This window comes from Mytilus californianus, unplaced genomic scaffold (assembly GCF_021869535.1).
Source record: "Mytilus californianus isolate M0D057914Y unplaced genomic scaffold, xbMytCali1.0.p SCAF_4, whole genome shotgun sequence".
In the NCBI taxonomy this organism is placed as follows: domain Eukaryota; kingdom Metazoa; phylum Mollusca; class Bivalvia; order Mytilida; family Mytilidae; genus Mytilus; species Mytilus californianus.
Window position 1 is genome coordinate 112,481,187 of NW_026262690.1, and position 27,336 is coordinate 112,508,522.

The following is a 27,336-nucleotide window of genomic DNA, read 5'->3' on the forward strand; positions in this document are numbered from 1 at the left end:
AACACCCACAGTAGAATATTTTCATGGAAACGTATTAGTAATAATGAGTTACAACAGAGTAGGATAGATTATTTTTTAGTTAGTAGACAGTTGTCACCATGTATTCAAAATGTATATTATAACTTAACTAGTTTAAGTGATCATGCTTTTGTTATATTGAATTTAAACTGTAATAATATAGAAAGAGGTCCTGGTTTGTGGATCCTTAACAATACACTTTTACAAAATGAACAGTATGTTAGAAGAGTTAAGGAAATTATAACTGTAGAAAAAGAAAATGAGTTATATGATAGAGATATTTTGATATGGTGGGATAATCTTAAGTATAAAATTAAAAGATATTCCCAAATTTTTTCTTCTTCTATAGCTAAAGAAAATAGAAGAGATTATTTCAGGTTAGAAAAGCAAATTAATACTTTATGTGAAAAAGCTGCCAATGGCAATGATATTGATATAGCTAAATTGGAAAGTTTGAGATTAGAATTGTCTCAATATGAATTAGAAAAATGTAGAGGCGCTGTTCTCAGATCTAAAGCTGTTTGGGCTGTTGAATCAGACAAAAATACAAAATATCTTTTAAATTTAGAAAAATATAAACAGGAGAATAACTCTGTAAAGGAATTGTTGAATGTGAATAATGAATGTGTTAATGACATTAATGGTATTTTAGATTTGCAATATGATTTTTATAAAGAATTGTATACTTGTGTAGATACTGATGATATAAACATGAATGAGTTATTAGATTGTGTAGATGTAAAAATAGATAAAAATGATCATCAGTTATGTGAGTCAGATATTTCGTTTGATGAAATAATAAAAGCATTATCTCAAATGTCTAAAAATAAAAGTCCAGGATCAGACGGACTTACTGTTGAGTTTTATTGTTATTTTTATTCTGAGCTTAAGTATGTACTTATGAAACTTTATAATACTATTGAACAAGAGGGATTTTTAAGTAGATCAATGAAATGTGGTGTTATTAGTCTTGTATTTAAGAAAAAAGGTGACAGAAGATCACTTAAAAATTATAGACCGATATCTCTGTTACAGGTTGATTATAAAATCTTGGCCAGAATAATGGCAAATAGATTTAAAACTGTATTACCAAAAATTATTTCTGTAGACCAAACTTGTTGTATAATTGGTCGAGATATATCTAATAATGTAGCAAATGTCAGAGATATCATAGAAATTATTGAAAGAGATGAACTTGAAGGTTATATTATCAAAATTGATCAAGAAAAAGCATTTGATAGAGTTAGTCACTCATATTTATTGAAGGTTTTAAAAAGATATGGTTTTGGAGATAACTTTATTAAATGGATAGAAATATTTTATAATGGTATTAATAGTGCAGTAAAATGCAATGGTTTCTTAACAAATTATTTTTGTATTAAGAATGGTATTAGACAAGGCTGTCCTATAAGTGCATTATTGTATGTTTTAGCTGCTGAGCCCTTACATAGTAAGATTGTTAAAAATGATTTGATAAAAGGTATTGTTGTTCCAAATAGTGAAAAAGAAGGGTTAATTTTTCAGCATGCAGACGATACAACTTTATCTGTTTGTAATAAACAATCTATATCAGAAGTTTTTAAAGTTTTTGATTTATATAGTAGAGCAACTGGTGCTAAAATAAATAGACAAAAATCTGAAATTTTATGTGTTGGAAAGGGAGAATTGTCACCTGTAGAAAAACAGGAGTATGGTTTACAAGTATGTGATAATAATGTACAATTACTTGGTATTTATGTTGGAAAAGACAGAAATATATGTGATGATTTAAATTGGAAAGAAAAGATATCAAAATTGAAATCTCTTTTAAATATATGGTTACAAAGGCAATTAACGCTGCAAGGTAGAGTTATTGTTGTAAATACGTTGATGATGTCTAGATTTTGGTACACTCTTTTTGTATCCTCTATCCCCGAATGGGCTTATAATGAGATAAAGATTTTATGTGTTAATTTTGTATGGAATAAGAGATCTCATTTGGTGAATTATAATGTTATAATAAATCCTAAATGTAATGGAGGTTTGCAATTAGTTGACATGAAATGTAAAGTACATGCATTTAGATTAAAGTTTTTAGGAAGATTAATAAATGATGAATATGATGTATTGTGGAAGTATACTTTTAAATATTTTGTATCAAAGATTTATAATATGAATCTAGGGTTAGAAGTATTGTTTATTCAAGTACCACATTGTGAGTTAAAATGTTTACCGATTGTGTATATTGAAATGTTAGAAGCTTGGTATGTTTTGAGACGGAAGTCTGAATTGAAATTAAGTGTAGAAAATATATATGACCAACCATTGTTTAAGAATCCGGAGATTGTATTGAAGGATAAACCAATACTTTGGTATGATTTTATAAATGCTGGTATAGTTAGTCTTAAGGACATATGTTATGAGGTTAAAACAGGATTTTTACCTGATTGTGCTATTGTTGAAATAATACAAAATGTATTTGAAAATTCAAATGTAAAGAATGTTATTGATCGTTATCATTGTTTAATTTGTGCAATTCCTGATGACTGGAAGCAGACCGTGCATAGTGAATTGCATCATAGGAATGCAAAAAGAACAATAGACATTTCTGTTATTATTAATCATGTACCATTTGAGTTACCATTGTGTACTGTTAAAAAGCTGTATAATTGTTTATTAGATGATATTTGTAAAGATCCCTGTGGTATTGAAATGTGGAAAACACTGTTCAATATTGATGATAATGACTTTAGTAAAATCTGGTGTAATGTAAATTTATTCTGGAAACCTGCAAAGTTTATTGAGCTAGATTACAAAATACTTCATAATTGTATATTTACCAAAAGTAAATTCAAAAGAATTGGATGGTCTGATGATGATTTATGTGATGTTTGTGGTAATGAAATTGAAGATCTAGTACATATGTTTATAAACTGTGATGAACTTTTAGAATTTCATAACTATTTGCCTGAATTGTTTGTGAAATTATTTGGAAATTGTGATTCTGACAGAATAAGTAGTGTACAGAGTGAACATTTGCTACTATTTGGGTTAAATTGGAAAATGAAAGGTGTTAATGACAGTTTTGTTAACTTTCTGCTTTCAACTGCAAGATATTGTATATTTAGAAGAAGGAATATTATTATGAATGGAAAAACAAATGTTAATTTAGTTCAATTTTTCAAGTACACACTGAAACATTATGTCATATATTTTTATGTGTATATGTGTCAAAAACATAAAATACATTCTTTATTTGAAAAGAAATTTTTGCTTGATAATCCTCTGGTTAAAGAAGTAGATGATGATATAATATTTAAATTGTAGTAATTTGAATATAAAAACTGATTGTGTCATGTAGACATTTATACAGAAGCTTGAAATTGAATGTTATAGACATTTTGAATTGATATTGACACTTGTGATATTGTTTTATGTATTTTAATGTGTATCATATGATGTCTTATTTTAATAAAGATAAAAAAAAAAAGAGCGGGAGACTGTAGTGGTATAGAATCTAGTAATCTCTAGGTCGGTGGTTCGAATCCGCCTCGCGGGATATATTTTTGTCACCTTCACGTTATAGCCCAGGATTTGTTCTTTTCTCCAATGTGAGATTATTCTCCATATATAAAATTTTGGAAACTATTACACTGAGTTTTTCTTTCTTGTTGAAATAATAATAAAGTAACTAACACATAAAACCACTGAGAATGATATATTAAATGCGTAACATTACAAAAATAACTTGTCAATAGAATAGCTTTAGGCAAATAGTGTGCACCAGGTCAATTTCCTAGATATACAGGCATGCAAAGAAATAAAAAAGTGGGAACAATCAACTGAATTTAACGCATTCAAGCAAACAGACTGTAACGATACTAGAGAGGTATTATCATCTCAGAAATTGGACCAGTAAAATCAATACGAGTCAGGAGAAAAGAAGAGTTATTTTGCTGATGCCCAGTGATCAGTCTCTGTCAATTTGAAGAAAACTCACACATTTCAAATTATGCCAAGACAGTCAGTCTATCGAATGAACATTTCAATTACACATTTTCTATTTTTGAGTACTATACATTGCCGAACATGCTGCTGGTAAGATAACAAGAATTGAAAACCGTACATATAAATTTACATCGAAATGATACGACTGTACGTAAATTGATATCGAATCAAAACTACACGTGTACACTCAAAGGCATACTCATACTCACCAATACAGCCCGGGTCAAATCATGTTTTAGTCGATACAATTCCCTTGTCAAAGAGATTCTGATCGTAACAAGTGGACAAGCGTTACTGGAAGGTATCAAATTTAATAAATTGAAAGGTAAAAAACTAATTGCTCCGGGTGAGGATCGAACTCACAACCTCCGCATTCCTCATACTGTGCTATGCACAGTGAAGGTACTGTCTATAAGTACGGCGCGCTAACCGATTGTGCCACCGGAGCAATGATACAAAGTGACTTAAAACTTAAGCTTTTATACAACAGTTGTTTTCTGGCGTAACGTCTGCATTATAAATGAAGCCGATGAATCTTTACGTTCCATTTTCTATGTTATTTTTTACATATACCTTAATGAATGAGACAACATATATTCTGGACACTCCTGTTATGTTCTGTAAAGAATATTCCAAAGAATTATATTTAACATAGGGAAGCCAAACTTTTTCCGTTCATCATAATTGATATTTTGCAATGTCCTAATATAAAGATTGAACAAGGTACATGAAAACATTTCTTCAAAATAGGCCACATCATATGACAAACTTCCGTAGACATTCTTTACAATAAATACATAAATTTACTGGTAATTGTCATCAGCCCGTGATAGCTCAGTTGGTAGAGCGGGAGACTGTAGTGGTATAGAATCTAGTAATCTCTAGGTCGGTGGTTCGAATCCGCCTCGCGGGATATATTTTTGTCACCTTCACGTTATAGCCCAGGATTTGTTCTTTTCTCCTAGATATAAATGTGAGATTATTCTCCATATATAAAATTTTGGAAACTATTACACTGAGTTTTTCTTTCTTGTTGAAATAATAATAAAGTAACTAACACATAAAACCACTGAGAATGATATATTAAATGCGTAACATTACAAAAATAACTTGTCAATAGAATAGCTTTAGGCAAATAGTGTGCACGAGGTCAATTTCCTAGATATACAGGCATGCAAAGAAATAAAAAAAGTGGGAACAATCAACTGAATTTAACGCATTCAAGCAAACAGACTGTAACGATACTAGAGAGGTATTATCATCTCAGAAATTGGACCAGTAAAATCAATACGAGTCAGGAGAAAAGAAGAGTTATTTTGCTGATGCCCAGTGATCAGTCTCTGTCAATTTGAAGAAAACTCACACATTTCAAATTATGCCAAGACAGTCAGTCTATCGAATGAACATTTCAATTACACATTTTCTGTTTTTGAGTACTATACATTGCCGAACATGCTGCTGGTGAGATAACAAGAATTGAAAACCGTACATATAAATTTACATCGAAATGATACGACTGTACGTAAATTGATATCGAATCAAAACTACACGTGTACACTCAAAGGCATACTCATACTCACCAATACAGCCCGGGTCAAATCATGTTTTAGTCGATACAATTCCCTTGTCAAAGAGATTCTGATCGTAACAAGTGGACAAGCGTTACTGGAAGGTATCAAATTTAATAAATTGAAAGGTAAAAAACTAATTGCTCCGGGTGAGGATCGAACTCACAACCTCCGCATTCCTCATACTGTGCTATGCACAGTGAAGGTACTGTCTATAAGTACGGCGCGCTAACCGATTGTGCCACCGGAGCAATGTTACAAAGTGACTTAAAACTTAAGCTTTTATACAACAGTTGTTTTCTGGCGTAACGTCTGCATTATAAATGAAGCCGATGAATCTTTACGTTCCATTTTCTATGTTATTTTTTACATATACCTTAATGAATGAGACAACATATATTCTGGACACTCCTGTTATGTTCTGTAAAGAATATTCCAAAGAATTATATTTAACATAGGGAAGCCAGACTTTTTCCGTTCATCATAATTGATATTTTGCAATGTCCTAATATAAAGATTGAACAAGGTACATGAAAACATTTCTTCAAAATAGGCCACATCATATGACAAACTTCCGTAGACATTCTTTACAATAAATACATAAATTTACTGGTAATTGTCATCAGCCCGTGATAGCTCAGTTGGTAGAGCGGGAGACTGTAGTGGTATAGAATCTAGTAATCTCTAGGTCGGTGGTTCGAATCCGCCTCGCGGGATATATTTTTGTCACCTTCACGTTATAGCCCAGGATTTGTTCTTTTCTCCAATGTGAGATTATTCTCCATATATAAAATTTTGGAAACTATTACACTGAGTTTTTCTTTCTTGTTGAAATAATAATAAAGTAACTAACACATAAAACCACTGAGAATGATATATTAAATGCGTAACATTACAAAAATAACTTGTCAATAGAATAGCTTTAGGCAAATAGTGTGCACCAGGTCAATTTCCTAGATATACAGGCATGCAAAGAAATAAAAAAGTGGGAACAATCAACTGAATTTAACGCATTCAAGCATGCAAACAGACTGTAACGATACTAGAGAGGTATTATCATCTCAGAAATTGGACCAGTAAAATCAATACGAGTCAGGAGAAAAGAAGAGTTATTTTGCTGATGCCCAGTGATCAGTCTCTGTCAATTTGAAGAAAACTCACACATTTCAAATTATGCCAAGACAGTCAGTCTATCGAATGAACATTTCAATTACACATTTTCTATTTTTGAGTACTATACATTGCCGAACATGCTGCTGGTGAGATAACAAGAATTGAAAACCGTACATATAAATTTACATCGAAATGATACGACTGTACGTAAATTGATATCGAATCAAAACTACACGTGTACACTCAAAGGCATACTCATACTCACCAATACAGCCCGGGTCAAATCATGTTTTAGTCGATACAATTCCCTTGTCAAAGAGATTCTGATCGTAACAAGTGGACAAGCGTTACTGGAAGGTATCAAATTTAATAAATTGAAAGGTAAAAAACTAATTGCTCCGGGTGAGGATCGAACTCACAACCTCCGCATTCCTCATACTGTGCTATGCACAGTGAAGGTACTGTCTATAAGTACGGCGCGCTAACCGATTGTGCCACCGGAGCAATGTTACAAAGTGACTTAAAACTTAAGCTTTTATACAACAGTTGTTTTCTGGCGTAACGTCTGCATTATAAATGAAGCCGATGAATCTTTACGTTCCATTTTCTATGTTATTTTTTACATATACCTTAATGAATGAGACAACATATATTCTGGACACTCCTGTTATGTTCTGTAAAGAATATTCCAAAGAATTATATTTAACATAGGGAAGCCAGACTTTTTCCGTTCATCATAATTGATATTTTGCAATGTCCTAATATAAAGATTGAACAAGGTACATGAAAACATTTCTTCAAAATAGGCCACATCATATGACCAACTTCCGTAGACATTCTTTACAATAAATACATAAATTTACTGGTAATTGTCATCAGCCCGTGATAGCTCAGTTGGTAGAGCGGGAGACTGTAGTGGTATAGAATCTAGTAATCTCTAGGTCGGTGGTTCGAATCCGCCTCGCGGGATATATTTTTGTCACCTTCACGTTATAGCCCAGGATTTGTTCTTTTCTCCAATGTGAGATTATTCTCCATATATAAAATTTTGGAAACTATTACACTGAGTTTTTCTTTCTTGTTGAAATAATAATAAAGTAACTAACACATAAAACCACTGAGAATGATATATTAAATGCGTAACATTACAAAAATAACTTGTCAATAGAATAGCTTTAGGCAAATAGTGTGCACCAGGTCAATTTCCTAGATATACAGGCATGCAAAGAAATAAAAAAGTGGGAACAATCAACTGAATTTAACGCATTCAAGCATGCAAACAGACTGTAACGATACTAGAGAGGTATTATCATCTCAGAAATTGGACCAGTAAAATCAATACGAGTCAGGAGAAAAGAAGAGTTATTTTGCTGATGCCCAGTGATCAGTCTCTGTCAATTTGAAGAAAACTCACACATTTCAAATTATGCCAAGACAGTCAGTCTATCGAATGAACATTTCAATTACACATTTTCTATTTTTGAGTACTATACATTGCCGAACATGCTGCTGGTGAGATAACAAGAATTGAAAACCGTACATATAAATTTACATCGAAATGATACGACTGTACGTAAATTGATATCGAATCAAAACTACACGTGTACACTCAAAGGCATACTCATACTCACCAATACAGCCCGGGTCAAATCATGTTTTAGTCGATACAATTCCCTTGTCAAAGAGATTCTGATCGTAACAAGTGGACAAGCGTTACTGGAAGGTATCAAATTTAATAAATTGAAAGGTAAAAAACTAATTGCTCCGGGTGAGGATCGAACTCACAACCTCCGCATTCCTCATACTGTGCTATGCACAGTGAAGGTACTGTCTATAAGTACGGCGCGCTAACCGATTGTGCCACCGGAGCAATGTTACAAAGTGACTTAAAACTTAAGCTTTTATACAACAGTTGTTTTCTGGCGTAACGTCTGCATTATAAATGAAGCCGATGAATCTTTACGTTCCATTTTCTATGTTATTTTTTACATATACCTTAATGAATGAGACAACATATATTCTGGACACTCCTGTTATGTTCTGTAAAGAATATTCCAAAGAATTATATTTAACATAGGGAAGCCAGACTTTTTCCGTTCATCATAATTGATATTTTGCAATGTCCTAATATAAAGATTGAACAAGGTACATGAAAACATTTCTTCAAAATAGGCCACATCATATGACCAACTTCCGTAGACATTCTTTACAATAAATACATAAATTTACTGGTAATTGTCATCAGCCCGTGATAGCTCAGTTGGTAGAGCGGGAGACTGTAGTGGTATAGAATCTAGTAATCTCTAGGTCGGTGGTTCGAATCCGCCTCGCGGGATATATTTTTGTCACCTTCACGTTATAGCCCAGGATTTGTTCTTTTCTCCAATGTGAGATTATTCTCCATATATAAAATTTTGGAAACTATTACACTGAGTTTTTCTTTCTTGTTGAAATAATAATAAAGTAACTAACACATAAAACCACTGAGAATGATATATTAAATGCGTAACATTACAAAAATAACTTGTCAATAGAATAGCTTTAGGCAAATAGTGTGCACCAGGTCAATTTCCTAGATATACAGGCATGCAAAGAAATAAAAAAGTGGGAACAATCAACTGAATTTAACGCATTCAAGCATGCAAACAGACTGTAACGATACTAGAGAGGTATTATCATCTCAGAAATTGGACCAGTAAAATCAATACGAGTCAGGAGAAAAGAAGAGTTATTTTGCTGATGCCCAGTGATCAGTCTCTGTCAATTTGAAGAAAACTCACACATTTCAAATTATGCCAAGACAGTCAGTCTATCGAATGAACATTTCAATTACACATTTTCTATTTTTGAGTACTATACATTGCCGAACATGCTGCTGGTGAGATAACAAGAATTGAAAACCGTACATATAAATTTACATCGAAATGATACGACTGTACGTAAATTGATATCGAATCAAAACTACACGTGTACACTCAAAGGCATACTCATACTCACCAATACAGCCCGGGTCAAATCATGTTTTAGTCGATACAATTCCCTTGTCAAAGAGATTCTGATCGTAACAAGTGGACAAGCGTTACTGGAAGGTATCAAATTTAATAAATTGAAAGGTAAAAAACTAATTGCTCCGGGTGAGGATCGAACTCACAACCTCCGCATTCCTCATACTGTGCTATGCACAGTGAAGGTACTGTCTATAAGTACGGCGCGCTAACCGATTGTACCACCGGAGCAATGTTACAAAGTGACTTAAAACTTAAGCTTTTATACAACAGTTGTTTTCTGGCGTAACGTCTGCATTATAAATGAAGCCGATGAATCTTTACGTTCCATTTTCTATGTTATTTTTTACATATACCTTAATGAATGAGACAACATATATTCTGGACACTCCTGTTATGTTCTGTAAAGAATATTCCAAAGAATTATATTTAACATAGGGAAGCCAGACTTTTTCCGTTCATCATAATTGATATTTTGCAATGTCCTAATATAAAGATTGAACAAGGTACATGAAAACATTTCTTCAAAATAGGCCACATCATATGACCAACTTCCGTAGACATTCTTTACAATAAATACATAAATTTACTGGTAATTGTCATCAGCCCGTGATAGCTCAGTTGGTAGAGCGGGAGACTGTAGTGGTATAGAATCTAGTAATCTCTAGGTCGGTGGTTCGAATCCGCCTCGCGGGATATATTTTTGTCACCTTCACGTTATAGCCCAGGATTTGTTCTTTTCTCCAATGTGAGATTATTCTCCATATATAAAATTTTGGAAACTATTACACTGAGTTTTTCTTTCTTGTTGAAATAATAATAAAGTAACTAACACATAAAACCACTGAGAATGATATATTAAATGCGTAACATTACAAAAATAACTTGTCAATAGAATAGCTTTAGGCAAATAGTGTGCACGAGGTCAATTTCCTAGATATACAGGCATGCAAAGAAATAAAAAAAGTGGGAACAATCAACTGAATTTAACGCATTCAAGCAAACAGACTGTAACGATACTAGAGAGGTATTATCATCTCAGAAATTGGACCAGTAAAATCAATACGAGTCAGGAGAAAAGAAGAGTTATTTTGCTGATGCCCAGTGATCAGTCTCTGTCAATTTGAAGAAAACTCACACATTTCAAATTATGCCAAGACAGTCAGTCTATCGAATGAACATTTCAATTACACATTTTCTGTTTTTGAGTACTATACATTGCCGAACATGCTGCTGGTGAGATAACAAGAATTGAAAACCGTACATATAAATTTACATCGAAATGATACGACTGTACGTAAATTGATATCGAATCAAAACTACACGTGTACACTCAAAGGCATACTCATACTCACCAATACAGCCCGGGTCAAATCATGTTTTAGTCGATACAATTCCCTTGTCAAAGAGATTCTGATCGTAACAAGTGGACAAGCGTTACTGGAAGGTATCAAATTTAATAAATTGAAAGGTAAAAAACTAATTGCTCCGGGTGAGGATCGAACTCACAACCTCCGCATTCCTCATACTGTGCTATGCACAGTGAAGGTACTGTCTATAAGTACGGCGCGCTAACCGATTGTGCCACCGGAGCAATGTTACAAAGTGACTTAAAACTTAAGCTTTTATACAACAGTTGTTTTCTGGCGTAACGTCTGCATTATAAATGAAGCCGATGAATCTTTACGTTCCATTTTCTATGTTATTTTTTACATATACCTTAATGAATGAGACAACATATATTCTGGACACTCCTGTTATGTTCTGTAAAGAATATTCCAAAGAATTGTATTTAACATAGGGAAGCCAGACTTTTTCCGTTCATCATAATTGATATTTTGCAATGTCCTAATATAAAGATTGAACAAGGTACATGAAAACATTTCTTCAAAATAGGCCACATCATATGACCAACTTCCGTAGACATTCTTTACAATAAATACATAAATTTACTGGTAATTGTCATCAGCCCGTGATAGCTCAGTTGGTAGAGCGGGAGACTGTAGTGGTATAGAATCTAGTAATCTCTAGGTCGGTGGTTCGAATCCGCCTCGCGGGATATATTTTTGTCACCTTCACGTTATAGCCCAGGATTTGTTCTTTTCTCCAATGTGAGATTATTCTCCATATATAAAATTTTGGAAACTATTACACTGAGTTTTTCTTTCTTGTTGAAATAATAATAAAGTAACTAACACATAAAACCACTGAGAATGATATATTAAATGCGTAACATTACAAAAATAACTTGTCAATAGAATAGCTTTAGGCAAATAGTGTGCACCAGGTCAATTTCCTAGATATACAGGCATGCAAAGAAATAAAAAAGTGGGAACAATCAACTGAATTTAACGCATTCAAGCATGCAAACAGACTGTAACGATACTAGAGAGGTATTATCATCTCAGAAATTGGACCAGTAAAATCAATACGAGTCAGGAGAAAAGAAGAGTTTATTTTGCTGATGCCCAGTGATCAGTCTCTGTCAATTTGAAGAAAACTCACACATTTCAAATTATGCCAAGACAGTCAGTCTATCGAATGAACATTTCAATTACACATTTTCTATTTTTGAGTACTATACATTGCCGAACATGCTGCTGGTGAGATAACAAGAATTGAAAACCGTACATATAAATTTACATCGAAATGATACGACTGTACGTAAATTGATATCGAATCAAAACTACACGTGTACACTCAAAGGCATACTCATACTCACCAATACAGCCCGGGTCAAATCATGTTTTAGTCGATACAATTCCCTTGTCAAAGAGATTCTGATCGTAACAAGTGGACAAGCGTTACTGGAAGGTATCAAATTTAATAAATTGAAAGGTAAAAAACTAATTGCTCCGGGTGAGGATCGAACTCACAACCTCCGCATTCCTCATACTGTGCTATGCACAGTGAAGGTACTGTCTATAAGTACGGCGCGCTAACCGATTGTGCCACCGGAGCAATGTTACAAAGTGACTTAAAACTTAAGCTTTTATACAACAGTTGTTTTCTGGCGTAACGTCTGCATTATAAATGAAGCCGATGAATCTTTACGTTCCATTTTCTATGTTATTTTTTACATATACCTTAATGAATGAGACAACATATATTCTGGACACTCCTGTTATGTTCTGTAAAGAATATTCCAAAGAATTATATTTAACATAGCTAGGGAAGCCAGACTTTTTCCGTTCATCATAATTGATATTTTGCAATGTCCTAATATAAAGATTGAACAAGGTACATGAAAACATTTCTTCAAAATAGGCCACATCATATGACCAACTTCCGTAGACATTCTTTACAATAAATACATAAATTTACTGGTAATTGTCATCAGCCCGTGATAACTCAGTTGGTAGAGCGGGAGACTGTAGTGGTATAGAATCTAGTAATCTCTAGGTCGGTGGTTCGAATCCGCCTCGCGGGATATATTTTTGTCACCTTCACGTTATAGCCCAGGATTTGTTCTTTTCTCCAATGTGAGATTATTCTCCATATATAAAATTTTGGAAACTATTACACTGAGTTTTTCTTTCTTGTTGAAATAATAATAAAGTAACTAACACATAAAACCACTGAGAATGATATATTAAATGCGTAACATTACAAAAATAACTTGTCAATAGAATAGCTTTAGGCAAATAGTGTGCACCAGGTCAATTTCCTAGATATACAGGCATGCAAAGAAATAAAAAAGTGGGAACAATCAACTGAATTTAACGCATTCAAGCATGCAAACAGACTGTAACGATACTAGAGAGGTATTATCATCTCAGAAATTGGACCAGTAAAATCAATACGAGTCAGGAGAAAAGAAGAGTTATTTTGCTGATGCCCAGTGATCAGTCTCTGTCAATTTGAAGAAAACTCACACATTTCAAATTATGCCAAGACAGTCAGTCTATCGAATGAACATTTCAATTACACATTTTCTATTTTTGAGTACTATACATTGCCGAACATGCTGCTGGTGAGATAACAAGAATTGAAAACCGTACATATAAATTTACATCGAAATGATACGACTGTACGTAAATTGATATCGAATCAAAACTACACGTGTACACTCAAAGGCATACTCATACTCACCAATACAGCCCGGGTCAAATCATGTTTTAGTCGATACAATTCCCTTGTCAAAGAGATTCTGATCGTAACAAGTGGACAAGCGTTACTGGAAGGTATCAAATTTAATAAATTGAAAGGTAAAAAACTAATTGCTCCGGGTGAGGATCGAACTCACAACCTCCGCATTCCTCATACTGTGCTATGCACAGTGAAGGTACTGTCTATAAGTACGGCGCGCTAACCGATTGTGCCACCGGAGCAATGTTACAAAGTGACTTAAAACTTAAGCTTTTATACAACAGTTGTTTTCTGGCGTAACGTCTGCATTATAAATGAAGCCGATGAATCTTTACGTTCCATTTTCTATGTTATTTTTTACATATACCTTAATGAATGAGACAACATATATTCTGGACACTCCTGTTATGTTCTGTAAAGAATATTCCAAAGAATTATATTTAACATAGGGAAGCCAGACTTTTTCCGTTCATCATAATTGATATTTTGCAATGTCCTAATATAAAGATTGAACAAGGTACATGAAAACATTTCTTCAAAATAGGCCACATCATATGACCAACTTCCGTAGACATTCTTTACAATAAATACATAAATTTACTGGTAATTGTCATCAGCCCGTGATAGCTCAGTTGGTAGAGCGGGAGACTGTAGTGGTATAGAATCTAGTAATCTCTAGGTCGGTGGTTCGAATCCGCCTCGCGGGATATATTTTTGTCACCTTCACGTTATAGCCCAGGATTTGTTCTTTTCTCCAATGTGAGATTATTCTCCATATATAAAATTTTGGAAACTATTACACTGAGTTTTTCTTTCTTGTTGAAATAATAATAAAGTAACTAACACATAAAACCACTGAGAATGATATATTAAATGCGTAACATTACAAAAATAACTTGTCAATAGAATAGCTTTAGGCAAATAGTGTGCACCAGGTCAATTTCCTAGATATACAGGCATGCAAAGAAATAAAAAAGTGGGAACAATCAACTGAATTTAACGCATTCAAGCATGCAAACAGACTGTAACGATACTAGAGAGGTATTATCATCTCAGAAATTGGACCAGTAAAATCAATACGAGTCAGGAGAAAAGAAGAGTTATTTTGCTGATGCCCAGTGATCAGTCTCTGTCAATTTGAAGAAAACTCACACATTTCAAATTATGCCAAGACAGTCAGTCTATCGAATGAACATTTCAATTACACATTTTCTATTTTTGAGTACTATACATTGCCGAACATGCTGCTGGTGAGATAACAAGAATTGAAAACCGTACATATAAATTTACATCGAAATGATACGACTGTACGTAAATTGATATCGAATCAAAACTACACGTGTACACTCAAAGGCATACTCATACTCACCAATACAGCCCGGGTCAAATCATGTTTTAGTCGATACAATTCCCTTGTCAAAGAGATTCTGATCGTAACAAGTGGACAAGCGTTACTGGAAGGTATCAAATTTAATAAATTGAAAGGTAAAAAACTAATTGCTCCGGGTGAGGATCGAACTCACAACCTCCGCATTCCTCATACTGTGCTATGCACAGTGAAGGTACTGTCTATAAGTACGGCGCGCTAACCGATTGTGCCACCGGAGCAATGTTACAAAGTGACTTAAAACTTAAGCTTTTATACAACAGTTGTTTTCTGGCGTAACGTCTGCATTATAAATGAAGCCGATGAATCTTTACGTTCCATTTTCTATGTTATTTTTTACATATACCTTAATGAATGAGACAACATATATTCTGGACACTCCTGTTATGTTCTGTAAAGAATATTCCAAAGAATTATATTTAACATAGGGAAGCCAGACTTTTTCCGTTCATCATAATTGATATTTTGCAATGTCCTAATATAAAGATTGAACAAGGTACATGAAAACATTTCTTCAAAATAGGCCACATCATATGACCAACTTCCGTAGACATTCTTTACAATAAATACATAAATTTACTGGTAATTGTCATCAGCCCGTGATAGCTCAGTTGGTAGAGCGGGAGACTGTAGTGGTATAGAATCTAGTAATCTCTAGGTCGGTGGTTCGAATCCGCCTCGCGGGATATATTTTTGTCACCTTCACGTTATAGCCCAGGATTTGTTCTTTTCTCCAATGTGAGATTATTCTCCATATATAAAATTTTGGAAACTATTACACTGAGTTTTTCTTTCTTGTTGAAATAATAATAAAGTAACTAACACATAAAACCACTGAGAATGATATATTAAATGCGTAACATTACAAAAATAACTTGTCAATAGAATAGCTTTAGGCAAATAGTGTGCACCAGGTCAATTTCCTAGATATACAGGCATGCAAAGAAATAAAAAAGTGGGAACAATCAACTGAATTTAACGCATTCAAGCATGCAAACAGACTGTAACGATACTAGAGAGGTATTATCATCTCAGAAATTGGACCAGTAAAATCAATACGAGTCAGGAGAAAAGAAGAGTTATTTTGCTGATGCCCAGTGATCAGTCTCTGTCAATTTGAAGAAAACTCACACATTTCAAATTATGCCAAGACAGTCAGTCTATCGAATGAACATTTCAATTACACATTTTCTATTTTTGAGTACTATACATTGCCGAACATGCTGCTGGTGAGATAACAAGAATTGAAAACCGTACATATAAATTTACATCGAAATGATACGACTGTACGTAAATTGATATCGAATCAAAACTACACGTGTACACTCAAAGGCATACTCATACTCACCAATACAGCCCGGGTCAAATCATGTTTTAGTCGATACAATTCCCTTGTCAAAGAGATTCTGATCGTAACAAGTGGACAAGCGTTACTGGAAGGTATCAAATTTAATAAATTGAAAGGTAAAAAACTAATTGCTCCGGGTGAGGATCGAACTCACAACCTCCGCATTCCTCATACTGTGCTATGCACAGTGAAGGTACTGTCTATAAGTACGGCGCGCTAACCGATTGTGCCACCGGAGCAATGTTACAAAGTGACTTAAAACTTAAGCTTTTATACAACAGTTGTTTTCTGGCGTAACGTCTGCATTATAAATGAAGCCGATGAATCTTTACGTTCCATTTTCTATGTTATTTTTTACATATACCTTAATGAATGAGACAACATATATTCTGGACACTCCTGTTATGTTCTGTAAAGAATATTCCAAAGAATTATATTTAACATAGGGAAGCCAGACTTTTTCCGTTCATCATAATTGATATTTTGCAATGTCCTAATATAAAGATTGAACAAGGTACATGAAAACATTTCTTCAAAATAGGCCACATCATATGACCAACTTCCGTAGACATTCTTTACAATAAATACATAAATTTACTGGTAATTGTCATCAGCCCGTGATAGCTCAGTTGGTAGAGCGGGAGACTGTAGTGGTATAGAATCTAGTAATCTCTAGGTCGGTGGTTCGAATCCGCCTCGCGGGATATATTTTTGTCACCTTCACGTTATAGCCCAGGATTTGTTCTTTTCTCCAATGTGAGATTATTCTCCATATATAAAATTTTGGAAACTATTACACTGAGTTTTTCTTTCTTGTTGAAATAATAATAAAGTAACTAACACATAAAACCACTGAGAATGATATATTAAATGCGTAACATTACAAAAATAACTTGTCAATAGAATAGCTTTAGGCAAATAGTGTGCACCAGGTCAATTTCCTAGATATACAGGCATGCAAAGAAATAAAAAAGTGGGAACAATCAACTGAATTTAACGCATTCAAGCATGCAAACAGACTGTAACGATACTAGAGAGGTATTATCATCTCAGAAATTGGACCAGTAAAATCAATACGAGTCAGGAGAAAAGAAGAGTTATTTTGCTGATGCCCAGTGATCAGTCTCTGTCAATTTGAAGAAAACTCACACATTTCAAATTATGCCAAGACAGTCAGTCTATCGAATGAACATTTCAATTACACATTTTCTATTTTTGAGTACTATACATTGCCGAACATGCTGCTGGTGAGATAACAAGAATTGAAAACCGTACATATAAATTTACATCGAAATGATACGACTGTACGTAAATTGATATCGAATCAAAACTACACGTGTACACTCAAAGGCATACTCATACTCACCAATACAGCCCGGGTCAAATCATGTTTTAGTCGATACAATTCCCTTGTCAAAGAGATTCTGATCGTAACAAGTGGACAAGCGTTACTGGAAGGTATCAAATTTAATAAATTGAAAGGTAAAAAACTAATTGCTCCGGGTGAGGATCGAACTCACAACCTCCGCATTCCTCATACTGTGCTATGCACAGTGAAGGTACTGTCTATAAGTACGGCGCGCTAACCGATTGTGCCACCGGAGCAATGTTACAAAGTGACTTAAAACTTAAGCTTTTATACAACAGTTGTTTTCTGGCGTAGCGTCTGCATTATAAATGAAGCCGATGAATCTTTACGTTCCATTTTCTATGTTATTTTTTACATATACCTTAATGAATGAGACAACATATATTCTGGACACTCCTGTTATGTTCTGTAAAGAATATTCCAAAGAATTATATTTAACATAGGGAAGCCAGACTTTTTCCGTTCATCATAATTGATATTTTGCAATGTCCTAATATAAAGATTGAACAAGGTACATGAAAACATTTCTTCAAAATAGGCCACATCATATGACCAACTTCCGTAGACATTCTTTACAATAAATACATAAATTTACTGGTAATTGTCATCAGCCCGTGATAGCTCAGTTGGTAGAGCGGGAGACTGTAGTGGTATAGAATCTAGTAATCTCTAGGTCGGTGGTTCGAATCCGCCTCGCGGGATATATTTTTGTCACCTTCACGTTATAGCCCAGGATTTGTTCTTTTCTCCAATGTGAGATTATTCTCCATATATAAAATTTTGGAAACTATTACACTGAGTTTTTCTTTCTTGTTGAAATAATAATAAAGTAACTAACACATAAAACCACTGAGAATGATATATTAAATGCGTAACATTACAAAAATAACTTGTCAATAGAATAGCTTTAGGCAAATAGTGTGCACCAGGTCAATTTCCTAGATATACAGGCATGCAAAGAAATAAAAAAGTGGGAACAATCAACTGAATTTAACGCATTCAAGCATGCAAACAGACTGTAACGATACTAGAGAGGTATTATCATCTCAGAAATTGGACCAGTAAAATCAATACGAGTCAGGAGAAAAGAAGAGTTATTTTGCTGATGCCCAGTGATCAGTCTCTGTCAATTTGAAGAAAACTCACACATTTCAAATTATGCCAAGACAGTCAGTCTATCGAATGAACATTTCAATTACACATTTTCTATTTTTGAGTACTATACATTGCCGAACATGCTGCTGGTGAGATAACAAGAATTGAAAACCGTACATATAAATTTACATCGAAATGATACGACTGTACGTAAATTGATATCGAATCAAAACTACACGTGTACACTCAAAGGCATACTCATACTCACCAATACAGCCCGGGTCAAATCATGTTTTAGTCGATACAATTCCCTTGTCAAAGAGATTCTGATCGTAACAAGTGGACAAGCGTTACTGGAAGGTATCAAATTTAATAAATTGAAAGGTAAAAAACTAATTGCTCCGGGTGAGGATCGAACTCACAACCTCCGCATTCCTCATACTGTGCTATGCACAGTGAAGGTACTGTCTATAAGTACGGCGCGCTAACCGATTGTGCCACCGGAGCAATGTTACAAAGTGACTTAAAACTTAAGCTTTTATACAACAGTTGTTTTCTGGCGTAACGTCTGCATTATAAATGAAGCCGATGAATCTTTACGTTCCATTTTCTATGTTATTTTTTACATATACCTTAATGAATGAGACAACATATATTCTGGACACTCCTGTTATGTTCGGTAAAGAATATTCCAAAGAATTATATTTAACATAGGGAAGCCAGACTTTTTCCGTTCATCATAATTGATATTTTGCAATGTCCTAATATAAAGATTGAACAAGGTACATGAAAACATTTCTTCAAAATAGGCCACATCATATGACCAACTTCCGTAGACATTCTTTACAATAAATACATAAATTTACTGGTAATTGTCATCAGCCCGTGATAGCTCAGTTGGTAGAGCGGGAGACTGTAGTGGTATAGAATCTAGTAATCTCTAGGTCGGTGGTTCGAATCCGCCTCGCGGGATATATTTTTGTCACCTTCACGTTATAGCCCAGGATTTGTTCTTTTCTCCAATGTGAGATTATTCTCCATATATAAAATTTTGGAAACTATTACACTGAGTTTTTCTTTCTTGTTGAAATAATAATAAAGTAACTAACACATAAAACCACTGAGAATGATATATTAAATGCGTAACATTACAAAAATAACTTGTCAATAGAATAGCTTTAGGCAAATAGTGTGCACCAGGTCAATTTCCTAGATATACAGGCATGCAAAGAAATAAAAAAGTGGGAACAATCAACTGAATTTAACGCATTCAAGCATGCAAACAGACTGTAACGATACTAGAGAGGTATTATCATCTCAGAAATTGGACCAGTAAAATCAATACGAGTCAGGAGAAAAGAAGAGTTATTTTGCTGATGCCCAGTGATCAGTCTCTGTCAATTTGAAGAAAACTCACACATTTCAAATTATGCCAAGACAGTCAGTCTATCGAATGAACATTTCAATTACACATTTTCTATTTTTGAGTACTATACATTGCCGAACATGCTGCTGGTGAGATAACAAGAAATGAAAACCGTACATATAAATTTACATCGAAATGATACGACTGTACGTAAATTGATATCGAATCAAAACTACACGTGTACACTCAAAGGCATACTCATACTCACCAATACAGCCCGGGTCAAATCATGTTTTAGTCGATACAATTCCCTTGTCAAAGAGATTCTGATCGTAACAAGTGGACAAGCGTTACTGGAAGGTATCAAATTTAATAAATTGAAAGGTAAAAAACTAATTGCTCCGGGTGAGGATCGAACTCACAACCTCCGCATTCCTCATACTGTGCTATGCACAGTGAAGGTACTGTCTATAAGTACGGCGCGCTAACCGATTGTGCCACCGGAGCAATGTTACAAAGTGACTTAAAACTTAAGCTTTTATACAACAGTTGTTTTCTGGCGTAACGTCTGCATTATAAATGAAGCCGATGAATCTTTACGTTCCATTTTCTATGTTATTTTTTACATATACCTTAATGAATGAGACAACATATATTCTGGACACTCCTGTTATGTTCTGTAAAGAATATTCCAAAGAATTATATTTAACATAGGGAAGCCAGACTTTTTCCGTTCATCATAATTGATATTTTGCAATGTCCTAATATAAAGATTGAACAAGGTACATGAAAACATTTCTTCAAAATAGGCCACATCATATGACCAACTTCCGTAGACATTCTTTACAATAAATACATAAATTTACTGGTAATTGTCATCAGCCCGTGATAGCTCAGTTGGTAGAGCGGGAGACTGTAGTGGTATAGAATCTAGTAATCTCTAGGTCGGTGGTTCGAATCCGCCTCGCGGGATATATTTTTGTCACCTTCACGTTATAGCCCAGGATTTGTTCTTTTCTCCAATGTGAGATTATTCTCCATATATAAAATTTTGGAAACTATTACACTGAGTTTTTCTTTCTTGTTGAAATAATAATAAAGTAACTAACACATAAAACCACTGAGAATGATATATTAAATGCGTAACATTACAAAAATAACTTGTCAATAGAATAGCTTTAGGCAAATAGTGTGCACCAGGTCAATTTCCTAGATATACAGGCATGCAAAGAAATAAAAAAGTGGGAACAATCAACTGAATTTAACGCATTCAAGCATGCAAACAGACTGTAACGATACTAGAGAGGTATTATCATCTCAGAAATTGGACCAGTAAAATCAATACGAGTCAGGAGAAAAGAAGAGTTATTTTGCTGATGCCCAGTGATCAGTCTCTGTCAATTTGAAGAAAACTCACACATTTCAAATTATGCCAAGACAGTCAGTCTATCGAATGAACATTTCAATTACACATTTTCTATTTTTGAGTACTATACATTGCCGAACATGCTGCTGGTGAGATAACAAGAATTGAAAACCGTACATATAAATTTACATCGAAATGATACGACTGTACGTAAATTGATATCGAATCAAAACTACACGTGTACACTCAAAGGCATACTCATACTCACCAATACAGCCCGGGTCAAATCATGTTTTAGTCGATACAATTCCCTTGTCAAAGAGATTCTGATCGTAACAAGTGGACAAGCGTTACTGGAAGGTATCAAATTTAATAAATTGAAAGGTAAAAAACTAATTGCTCCGGGTGAGGATCGAACTCACAACTTCCGCATTCCTCATACTGTGCTATGCACAGTGAAGGTACTGTCTATAAGTACGGCGCGCTAACCGATTGTGCCACCGGAGCAATGTTACAAAGTGACTTAAAACTTAAGCTTTTATACAACAGTTGTTTTCTGGCGTAACGTCTGCATTATAAATGAAGCCGATGAATCTTTACGTTCCATTTTCTATGTTATTTTTTACATATACCTTAATGAATGAGACAACATATATTCTGGACACTCCTGTTATGTTCTGTAAAGAATATTCCAAAGAATTATATTTAACATAGGGAAGCCAGACTTTTTCCGTTCATCATAATTGATATTTTGCAATGTCCTAATATAAAGATTGAACAAGGTACATGAAAACATTTCTTCAAAATAGGCCACATCATATGACCAACTTCCGTAGACATTCTTTACAATAAATACATAAATTTACTGGTAATTGTCATCAGCCCGTGATAGCTCAGTTGGTAGAGCGGGAGACTGTAGTGGTATAGAATCTAGTAATCTCTAGGTCGGTGGTTCGAATCCGCCTCGCGGGATATATTTTTGTCACCTTCACGTTATAGCCCAGGATTTGTTCTTTTCTCCAATGTGAGATTATTCTCCATATATAAAATTTTGGAAACTATTACACTGAGTTTTTCTTTCTTGTTGAAATAATAATAAAGTAACTAACACATAAAACCACTGAGAATGATATATTAAATGCGTAACATTACAAAAATAACTTGTCAATAGAATAGCTTTAGGCAAATAGTGTGCACCAGGTCAATTTCCTAGATATACAGGCATGCAAAGAAATAAAAAAGTGGGAACAATCAACTGAATTTAACGCATTCAAGCATGCAAACAGACTGTAACGATACTAGAGAGGTATTATCATCTCAGAAATTGGACCAGTAAAATCAATACGAGTCAGGAGAAAAGAAGAGTTATTTTGCTGATGCCCAGTGATCAGTCTCTGTCAATTTGAAGAAAACTCACACATTTCAAATTATGCCAAGACAGTCAGTCTATCGAATGAACATTTCAATTACACATTTTCTATTTTTGAGTACTATACATTGCCGAACATGCTGCTGGTGAGATAACAAGAATTGAAAACCGTACATATAAATTTACATCGAAATGATACGACTGTACGTAAATTGATATCGAATCAAAACTACACGTGTACACTCAAAGGCATACTCATACTCACCAATACAGCCCGGGTCAAATCATGTTTTAGTCGATACAATTCCCTTGTCAAAGAGATTCTGATCGTAACAAGTGGACAAGCGTTACTGGAAGGTATCAAATTTAATAAATTGAAAGGTAAAAAACTAATTGCTCCGGGTGAGGATCGAACTCACAACCTCCGCATTCCTCATACTGTGCTATGCACAGTGAAGGTACTGTCTATAAGTACGGCGCGCTAACCGATTGTGCCACCGGAGCAATGTTACAAAGTGACTTAAAACTTAAGCTTTTATACAACAGTTGTTTTCTGGCGTAACGTCTGCATTATAAATGAAGCCGATGAATCTTTACGTTCCATTTTCTATGTTATTTTTTACATATACCTTAATGAATGAGACAACATATATTCTGGACACTCCTGTTATGTTCTGTAAAGAATATTCCAAAGAATTATATTTAACATAGGGAAGCCAGACTTTTTCCGTTCATCATAATTGATATTTTGCAATGTCCTAATATAAAGATTGAACAAGGTACATGAAAACATTTCTTCAAAATAGGCCACATCATATGACCAACTTCCGTAGACATTCTTTACAATAAATACATAAATTTACTGGTAATTGTCATCAGCCCGTGATAGCTCAGTTGGTAGAGCGGGAGACTGTAGTGGTATAGAATCTAGTAATCTCTAGGTCGGTGGTTCGAATCCGCCTCGCGGGATATATTTTTGTCACCTTCACGTTATAGCCCAGGATTTGTTCTTTTCTCCAATGTGAGATTATTCTCCATATATAAAATTTTGGAAACTATTACACTGAGTTTTTCTTTCTTGTTGAAATAATAATAAAGTAACTAACACATAAAACCACTGAGAATGATATATTAAATGCGTAACATTACAAAAATAACTTGTCAATAGAATAGCTTTAGGCAAATAGTGTGCACCAGGTCAATTTCCTAGATATACAGGCATGCAAAGAAATAAAAAAGTGGGAACAATCAACTGAATTTAACGCATTCAAGCATGCAAACAGACTGTAACGATACTAGAGAGGTATTATCATCTCAGAAATTGGACCAGTAAAATCAATACGAGTCAGGAGAAAAGAAGAGTTATTTTGCTGATGCCCAGTGATCAGTCTCTGTCAATTTGAAGAAAACTCACACATTTCAAATTATGCCAAGACAGTCAGTCTATCGAATGAACATTTCAATTACACATTTTCTATTTTTGAGTACTATACATTGCCGAACATGCTGCTGGTGAGATAACAAGAATTGAAAACCGTACATATAAATTTACATCGAAATGATACGACTGTACGTAAATTGATATCGAATCAAAACTACACGTGTACACTCAAAGGCATACTCATACTCACCAATACAGCCCGGGTCAAATCATGTTTTAGTCGATACAATTCCCTTGTCAAAGAGATTCTGATCGTAACAAGTGGAGAAGCGTTACTGGAAGGTATCAAATTTAATAAATTGAAAGGTAAAAAACTAATTGCTCCGGGTGAGGATCGAACTCACAACCTCCGCATTCCTCATACTGTGCTATGCACAGTGAAGGTACTGTCTATAAGTACGGCGCGCTAACCGATTGTGCCACCGGAGCAATGTTACAAAGTGACTTAAAACTTAAGCTTTTATACAACAGTTGTTTTCTGGCGTAACGTCTGCATTATAAATGAAGCCGATGAATCTTTACGTTCCATTTTCTATGTTATTTTTTACATATACCTTAATGAATGAGACAACATATATTCTGGACACTCCTGTTATGTTCTGTAAAGAATATTCCAAAGAATTATATTTAACATAGGGAAGCCAGACTTTTTCCGTTCATCATAATTGATATTTTGCAATGTCCTAATATAAAGATTGAACAAGGTACATGAAAACATTTCTTCAAAATAGGCCACATCATATGACCAACTTCCGTAGACATTCTTTACAATAAATACATAAATTTACTGGTAATTGTCATCAGCCCGTGATAGCTCAGTTGGTAGAGCGGGAGACTGTAGTGGTATAGAATCTAGTAATCTCTAGGTCGGTGGTTCGAATCCGCCTCGCGGGATATATTTTTGTCACCTTCACGTTATAGCCCAGGATTTGTTCTTTTCTCCAATGTGAGATTATTCTCCATATATAAAATTTTGGAAACTATTACACTGAGTTTTTCTTTCTTGTTGAAATAATAATAAAGTAACTAACACATAAAACCACTGAGAATGATATATTAAATGCGTAACATTACAAAAATAACTTGTCAATAGAATAGCTTTAGGCAAATAGTGTGCACCAGGTCAATTTCCTAGATATACAGGCATGCAAAGAAATAAAAAAGTGGGAACAATCAACTGAATTTAACGCATTCAAGCATGCAAACAGACTGTAACGATACTAGAGAGGTATTATCATCTCAGAAATTGGACCAGTAAAATCAATACGAGTCAGGAGAAAAGAAGAGTTATTTTGCTGATGCCCAGTGATCAGTCTCTGTCAATTTGAAGAAAACTCACACATTTCAAATTATGCCAAGAGAGTCAGTCTATCGAATGAACATTTCAATTACACATTTTCTATTTTTGAGTACTATACATTGCCGAACATGCTGCTGGTGAGATAACAAGAATTGAAAACCGTACATATAAATTTACATCGAAATGATACGACTGTACGTAAATTGATATCGAATCAAAACTACACGTGTACACTCAAAGGCATACTCATACTCACCAATACAGCCCGGGTCAAATCATGTTTTAGTCGATACAATTCCCTTGTCAAAGAGATTCTGATCGTAACAAGTGGACAAGCGTTACTGGAAGGTATCAAATTTAATAAATTGAAAGGTAAAAAACTAATTGCTCCGGGTGAGGATCGAACTCACAACCTCCGCATTCCTCATACTGTGCTATGCACAGTGAAGGTACTGTCTATAAGTACGGCGCGCTAACCGATTGTGCCACCGGAGCAATGTTACAAAGTGACTTAAAACTTAAGCTTTTATACAACAGTTGTTTTCTGGCGTAACGTCTGCATTATAAATGAAGCCGATGAATCTTTACGTTCCATTTTCTATGTTATTTTTTACATATACCTTAATGAATGAGACAACATATATTCTGGACACTCCTGTTATGTTCTGTAAAGAATATTCCAAAGAATTATATTTAACATAGGGAAGCCAGACTTTTTCCGTTCATCATAATTGATATTTTGCAATGTCCTAATATAAAGATTGAACAAGGTACATGAAAACATTTCTTCAAAATAGGCCACATCATATGACCAACTTCCGTAGACATTCTTTACAATAAATACATAAATTTACTGGTAATTGTCATCAGCCCGTGATAGCTCAGTTGGTAGAGCGGGAGACTGTAGTGGTATAGAATCTAGTAATCTCTAGGTCGGTGGTTCGAATCCGCCTCGCGGGATATATTTTTGTCACCTTCACGTTATAGCCCAGGATTTGTTCTTTTCTCCAATGTGAGATTATTCTCCATATATAAAATTTTGGAAACTATTACACTGAGTTTTTCTTTCTTGTTGAAATAATAATAAAGTAACTAACACATAAAACCACTGAGAATGATATATTAAATGCGTAACATTACAAAAATAACTTGTCAATAGAATAGCTTTAGGCAAATAGTGTGCACCAGGTCAATTTCCTAGATATACAGGCATGCAAAGAAATAAAAAAGTGGGAACAATCAACTGAATTTAACGCATTCAAGCATGCAAACAGACTGTAACGATACTAGAGAGGTATTATCATCTCAGAAATTGGACCAGTAAAATCAATACGAGTCAGGAGAAAAGAAGAGTTATTTTGCTGATGCCCAGTGATCAGTCTCTGTCAATTTGAAGAAAACTCACACATTTCAAATTATGCCAAGACAGTCAGTCTATCGAATGAACATTTCAATTACACATTTTCTATTTTTGAGTACTATACATTGCCGAACATGCTGCTGGTGAGATAACAA

At 34.3% G+C, this 27,336-nt stretch overlaps 34 non-coding genes across 34 annotated transcripts; 17 read left to right on the forward strand and 17 right to left on the reverse strand.

Moving 5' to 3' along the window:
* Positions 1-4,343: 4,343 nt before the first annotated feature.
* On the reverse strand, positions 4,344-4,453 carry Trnai-uau (transfer RNA isoleucine (anticodon UAU)). Its single transcript has 2 exons — positions 4,416-4,453; positions 4,344-4,379 (listed from the first exon to the last, which is right to left on the reverse strand). It is a non-coding gene; the product is annotated as a tRNA-Ile (tRNA).
* A 375-nt stretch (positions 4,454-4,828) lies between these two features.
* Trnay-gua (transfer RNA tyrosine (anticodon GUA)) lies at positions 4,829-4,918 on the forward strand. Its single transcript is given in 2 exon segments — positions 4,829-4,865; positions 4,883-4,918. It is a non-coding gene; the product is annotated as a tRNA-Tyr (tRNA).
* Positions 4,919-5,714: 796 nt separating this feature from the next.
* On the reverse strand, positions 5,715-5,824 carry Trnai-uau (transfer RNA isoleucine (anticodon UAU)). Its single transcript has 2 exons — positions 5,787-5,824; positions 5,715-5,750 (listed from the first exon to the last, which is right to left on the reverse strand). It is a non-coding gene; the product is annotated as a tRNA-Ile (tRNA).
* Positions 5,825-6,199: 375 nt separating this feature from the next.
* Trnay-gua (transfer RNA tyrosine (anticodon GUA)) lies at positions 6,200-6,289 on the forward strand. Its single transcript is given in 2 exon segments — positions 6,200-6,236; positions 6,254-6,289. It is a non-coding gene; the product is annotated as a tRNA-Tyr (tRNA).
* A 791-nt stretch (positions 6,290-7,080) lies between these two features.
* Positions 7,081-7,190, reverse strand: Trnai-uau (transfer RNA isoleucine (anticodon UAU)). The gene is made up of 2 exons: positions 7,153-7,190; positions 7,081-7,116 (listed from the first exon to the last, which is right to left on the reverse strand). It is a non-coding gene; the product is annotated as a tRNA-Ile (tRNA).
* Positions 7,191-7,565: 375 nt separating this feature from the next.
* On the forward strand, positions 7,566-7,655 carry Trnay-gua (transfer RNA tyrosine (anticodon GUA)). Its single transcript is given in 2 exon segments — positions 7,566-7,602; positions 7,620-7,655. It is a non-coding gene; the product is annotated as a tRNA-Tyr (tRNA).
* Positions 7,656-8,446: 791 nt separating this feature from the next.
* Positions 8,447-8,556, reverse strand: Trnai-uau (transfer RNA isoleucine (anticodon UAU)). The gene is made up of 2 exons: positions 8,519-8,556; positions 8,447-8,482 (listed from the first exon to the last, which is right to left on the reverse strand). It is a non-coding gene; the product is annotated as a tRNA-Ile (tRNA).
* Positions 8,557-8,931: 375 nt separating this feature from the next.
* Trnay-gua (transfer RNA tyrosine (anticodon GUA)) lies at positions 8,932-9,021 on the forward strand. The gene is given in 2 exon segments: positions 8,932-8,968; positions 8,986-9,021. It is a non-coding gene; the product is annotated as a tRNA-Tyr (tRNA).
* A 791-nt stretch (positions 9,022-9,812) lies between these two features.
* On the reverse strand, positions 9,813-9,922 carry Trnai-uau (transfer RNA isoleucine (anticodon UAU)). The gene is made up of 2 exons: positions 9,885-9,922; positions 9,813-9,848 (listed from the first exon to the last, which is right to left on the reverse strand). It is a non-coding gene; the product is annotated as a tRNA-Ile (tRNA).
* A 375-nt stretch (positions 9,923-10,297) lies between these two features.
* On the forward strand, positions 10,298-10,387 carry Trnay-gua (transfer RNA tyrosine (anticodon GUA)). Its single transcript is given in 2 exon segments — positions 10,298-10,334; positions 10,352-10,387. It is a non-coding gene; the product is annotated as a tRNA-Tyr (tRNA).
* Positions 10,388-11,175: 788 nt separating this feature from the next.
* On the reverse strand, positions 11,176-11,285 carry Trnai-uau (transfer RNA isoleucine (anticodon UAU)). The gene is made up of 2 exons: positions 11,248-11,285; positions 11,176-11,211 (listed from the first exon to the last, which is right to left on the reverse strand). It is a non-coding gene; the product is annotated as a tRNA-Ile (tRNA).
* A 375-nt stretch (positions 11,286-11,660) lies between these two features.
* On the forward strand, positions 11,661-11,750 carry Trnay-gua (transfer RNA tyrosine (anticodon GUA)). The gene is given in 2 exon segments: positions 11,661-11,697; positions 11,715-11,750. It is a non-coding gene; the product is annotated as a tRNA-Tyr (tRNA).
* Positions 11,751-12,542: 792 nt separating this feature from the next.
* On the reverse strand, positions 12,543-12,652 carry Trnai-uau (transfer RNA isoleucine (anticodon UAU)). The gene is made up of 2 exons: positions 12,615-12,652; positions 12,543-12,578 (listed from the first exon to the last, which is right to left on the reverse strand). It is a non-coding gene; the product is annotated as a tRNA-Ile (tRNA).
* Positions 12,653-13,031: 379 nt separating this feature from the next.
* Trnay-gua (transfer RNA tyrosine (anticodon GUA)) lies at positions 13,032-13,121 on the forward strand. Its single transcript is given in 2 exon segments — positions 13,032-13,068; positions 13,086-13,121. It is a non-coding gene; the product is annotated as a tRNA-Tyr (tRNA).
* Positions 13,122-13,912: 791 nt separating this feature from the next.
* On the reverse strand, positions 13,913-14,022 carry Trnai-uau (transfer RNA isoleucine (anticodon UAU)). The gene is made up of 2 exons: positions 13,985-14,022; positions 13,913-13,948 (listed from the first exon to the last, which is right to left on the reverse strand). It is a non-coding gene; the product is annotated as a tRNA-Ile (tRNA).
* A 375-nt stretch (positions 14,023-14,397) lies between these two features.
* Positions 14,398-14,487, forward strand: Trnay-gua (transfer RNA tyrosine (anticodon GUA)). The gene is given in 2 exon segments: positions 14,398-14,434; positions 14,452-14,487. It is a non-coding gene; the product is annotated as a tRNA-Tyr (tRNA).
* Positions 14,488-15,278: 791 nt separating this feature from the next.
* On the reverse strand, positions 15,279-15,388 carry Trnai-uau (transfer RNA isoleucine (anticodon UAU)). Its single transcript has 2 exons — positions 15,351-15,388; positions 15,279-15,314 (listed from the first exon to the last, which is right to left on the reverse strand). It is a non-coding gene; the product is annotated as a tRNA-Ile (tRNA).
* A 375-nt stretch (positions 15,389-15,763) lies between these two features.
* Trnay-gua (transfer RNA tyrosine (anticodon GUA)) lies at positions 15,764-15,853 on the forward strand. Its single transcript is given in 2 exon segments — positions 15,764-15,800; positions 15,818-15,853. It is a non-coding gene; the product is annotated as a tRNA-Tyr (tRNA).
* A 791-nt stretch (positions 15,854-16,644) lies between these two features.
* Positions 16,645-16,754, reverse strand: Trnai-uau (transfer RNA isoleucine (anticodon UAU)). Its single transcript has 2 exons — positions 16,717-16,754; positions 16,645-16,680 (listed from the first exon to the last, which is right to left on the reverse strand). It is a non-coding gene; the product is annotated as a tRNA-Ile (tRNA).
* A 375-nt stretch (positions 16,755-17,129) lies between these two features.
* On the forward strand, positions 17,130-17,219 carry Trnay-gua (transfer RNA tyrosine (anticodon GUA)). The gene is given in 2 exon segments: positions 17,130-17,166; positions 17,184-17,219. It is a non-coding gene; the product is annotated as a tRNA-Tyr (tRNA).
* Positions 17,220-18,010: 791 nt separating this feature from the next.
* On the reverse strand, positions 18,011-18,120 carry Trnai-uau (transfer RNA isoleucine (anticodon UAU)). The gene is made up of 2 exons: positions 18,083-18,120; positions 18,011-18,046 (listed from the first exon to the last, which is right to left on the reverse strand). It is a non-coding gene; the product is annotated as a tRNA-Ile (tRNA).
* Positions 18,121-18,495: 375 nt separating this feature from the next.
* Positions 18,496-18,585, forward strand: Trnay-gua (transfer RNA tyrosine (anticodon GUA)). The gene is given in 2 exon segments: positions 18,496-18,532; positions 18,550-18,585. It is a non-coding gene; the product is annotated as a tRNA-Tyr (tRNA).
* Positions 18,586-19,376: 791 nt separating this feature from the next.
* Positions 19,377-19,486, reverse strand: Trnai-uau (transfer RNA isoleucine (anticodon UAU)). The gene is made up of 2 exons: positions 19,449-19,486; positions 19,377-19,412 (listed from the first exon to the last, which is right to left on the reverse strand). It is a non-coding gene; the product is annotated as a tRNA-Ile (tRNA).
* Positions 19,487-19,861: 375 nt separating this feature from the next.
* Positions 19,862-19,951, forward strand: Trnay-gua (transfer RNA tyrosine (anticodon GUA)). The gene is given in 2 exon segments: positions 19,862-19,898; positions 19,916-19,951. It is a non-coding gene; the product is annotated as a tRNA-Tyr (tRNA).
* A 791-nt stretch (positions 19,952-20,742) lies between these two features.
* Positions 20,743-20,852, reverse strand: Trnai-uau (transfer RNA isoleucine (anticodon UAU)). The gene is made up of 2 exons: positions 20,815-20,852; positions 20,743-20,778 (listed from the first exon to the last, which is right to left on the reverse strand). It is a non-coding gene; the product is annotated as a tRNA-Ile (tRNA).
* A 375-nt stretch (positions 20,853-21,227) lies between these two features.
* Positions 21,228-21,317, forward strand: Trnay-gua (transfer RNA tyrosine (anticodon GUA)). The gene is given in 2 exon segments: positions 21,228-21,264; positions 21,282-21,317. It is a non-coding gene; the product is annotated as a tRNA-Tyr (tRNA).
* Positions 21,318-22,108: 791 nt separating this feature from the next.
* On the reverse strand, positions 22,109-22,218 carry Trnai-uau (transfer RNA isoleucine (anticodon UAU)). The gene is made up of 2 exons: positions 22,181-22,218; positions 22,109-22,144 (listed from the first exon to the last, which is right to left on the reverse strand). It is a non-coding gene; the product is annotated as a tRNA-Ile (tRNA).
* Positions 22,219-22,593: 375 nt separating this feature from the next.
* Trnay-gua (transfer RNA tyrosine (anticodon GUA)) lies at positions 22,594-22,683 on the forward strand. Its single transcript is given in 2 exon segments — positions 22,594-22,630; positions 22,648-22,683. It is a non-coding gene; the product is annotated as a tRNA-Tyr (tRNA).
* A 791-nt stretch (positions 22,684-23,474) lies between these two features.
* On the reverse strand, positions 23,475-23,584 carry Trnai-uau (transfer RNA isoleucine (anticodon UAU)). The gene is made up of 2 exons: positions 23,547-23,584; positions 23,475-23,510 (listed from the first exon to the last, which is right to left on the reverse strand). It is a non-coding gene; the product is annotated as a tRNA-Ile (tRNA).
* Positions 23,585-23,959: 375 nt separating this feature from the next.
* On the forward strand, positions 23,960-24,049 carry Trnay-gua (transfer RNA tyrosine (anticodon GUA)). The gene is given in 2 exon segments: positions 23,960-23,996; positions 24,014-24,049. It is a non-coding gene; the product is annotated as a tRNA-Tyr (tRNA).
* Positions 24,050-24,840: 791 nt separating this feature from the next.
* Trnai-uau (transfer RNA isoleucine (anticodon UAU)) lies at positions 24,841-24,950 on the reverse strand. The gene is made up of 2 exons: positions 24,913-24,950; positions 24,841-24,876 (listed from the first exon to the last, which is right to left on the reverse strand). It is a non-coding gene; the product is annotated as a tRNA-Ile (tRNA).
* A 375-nt stretch (positions 24,951-25,325) lies between these two features.
* On the forward strand, positions 25,326-25,415 carry Trnay-gua (transfer RNA tyrosine (anticodon GUA)). The gene is given in 2 exon segments: positions 25,326-25,362; positions 25,380-25,415. It is a non-coding gene; the product is annotated as a tRNA-Tyr (tRNA).
* A 791-nt stretch (positions 25,416-26,206) lies between these two features.
* On the reverse strand, positions 26,207-26,316 carry Trnai-uau (transfer RNA isoleucine (anticodon UAU)). The gene is made up of 2 exons: positions 26,279-26,316; positions 26,207-26,242 (listed from the first exon to the last, which is right to left on the reverse strand). It is a non-coding gene; the product is annotated as a tRNA-Ile (tRNA).
* Positions 26,317-26,691: 375 nt separating this feature from the next.
* Positions 26,692-26,781, forward strand: Trnay-gua (transfer RNA tyrosine (anticodon GUA)). The gene is given in 2 exon segments: positions 26,692-26,728; positions 26,746-26,781. It is a non-coding gene; the product is annotated as a tRNA-Tyr (tRNA).
* The last annotated feature ends 555 nt before the right edge of the window (positions 26,782-27,336 follow it).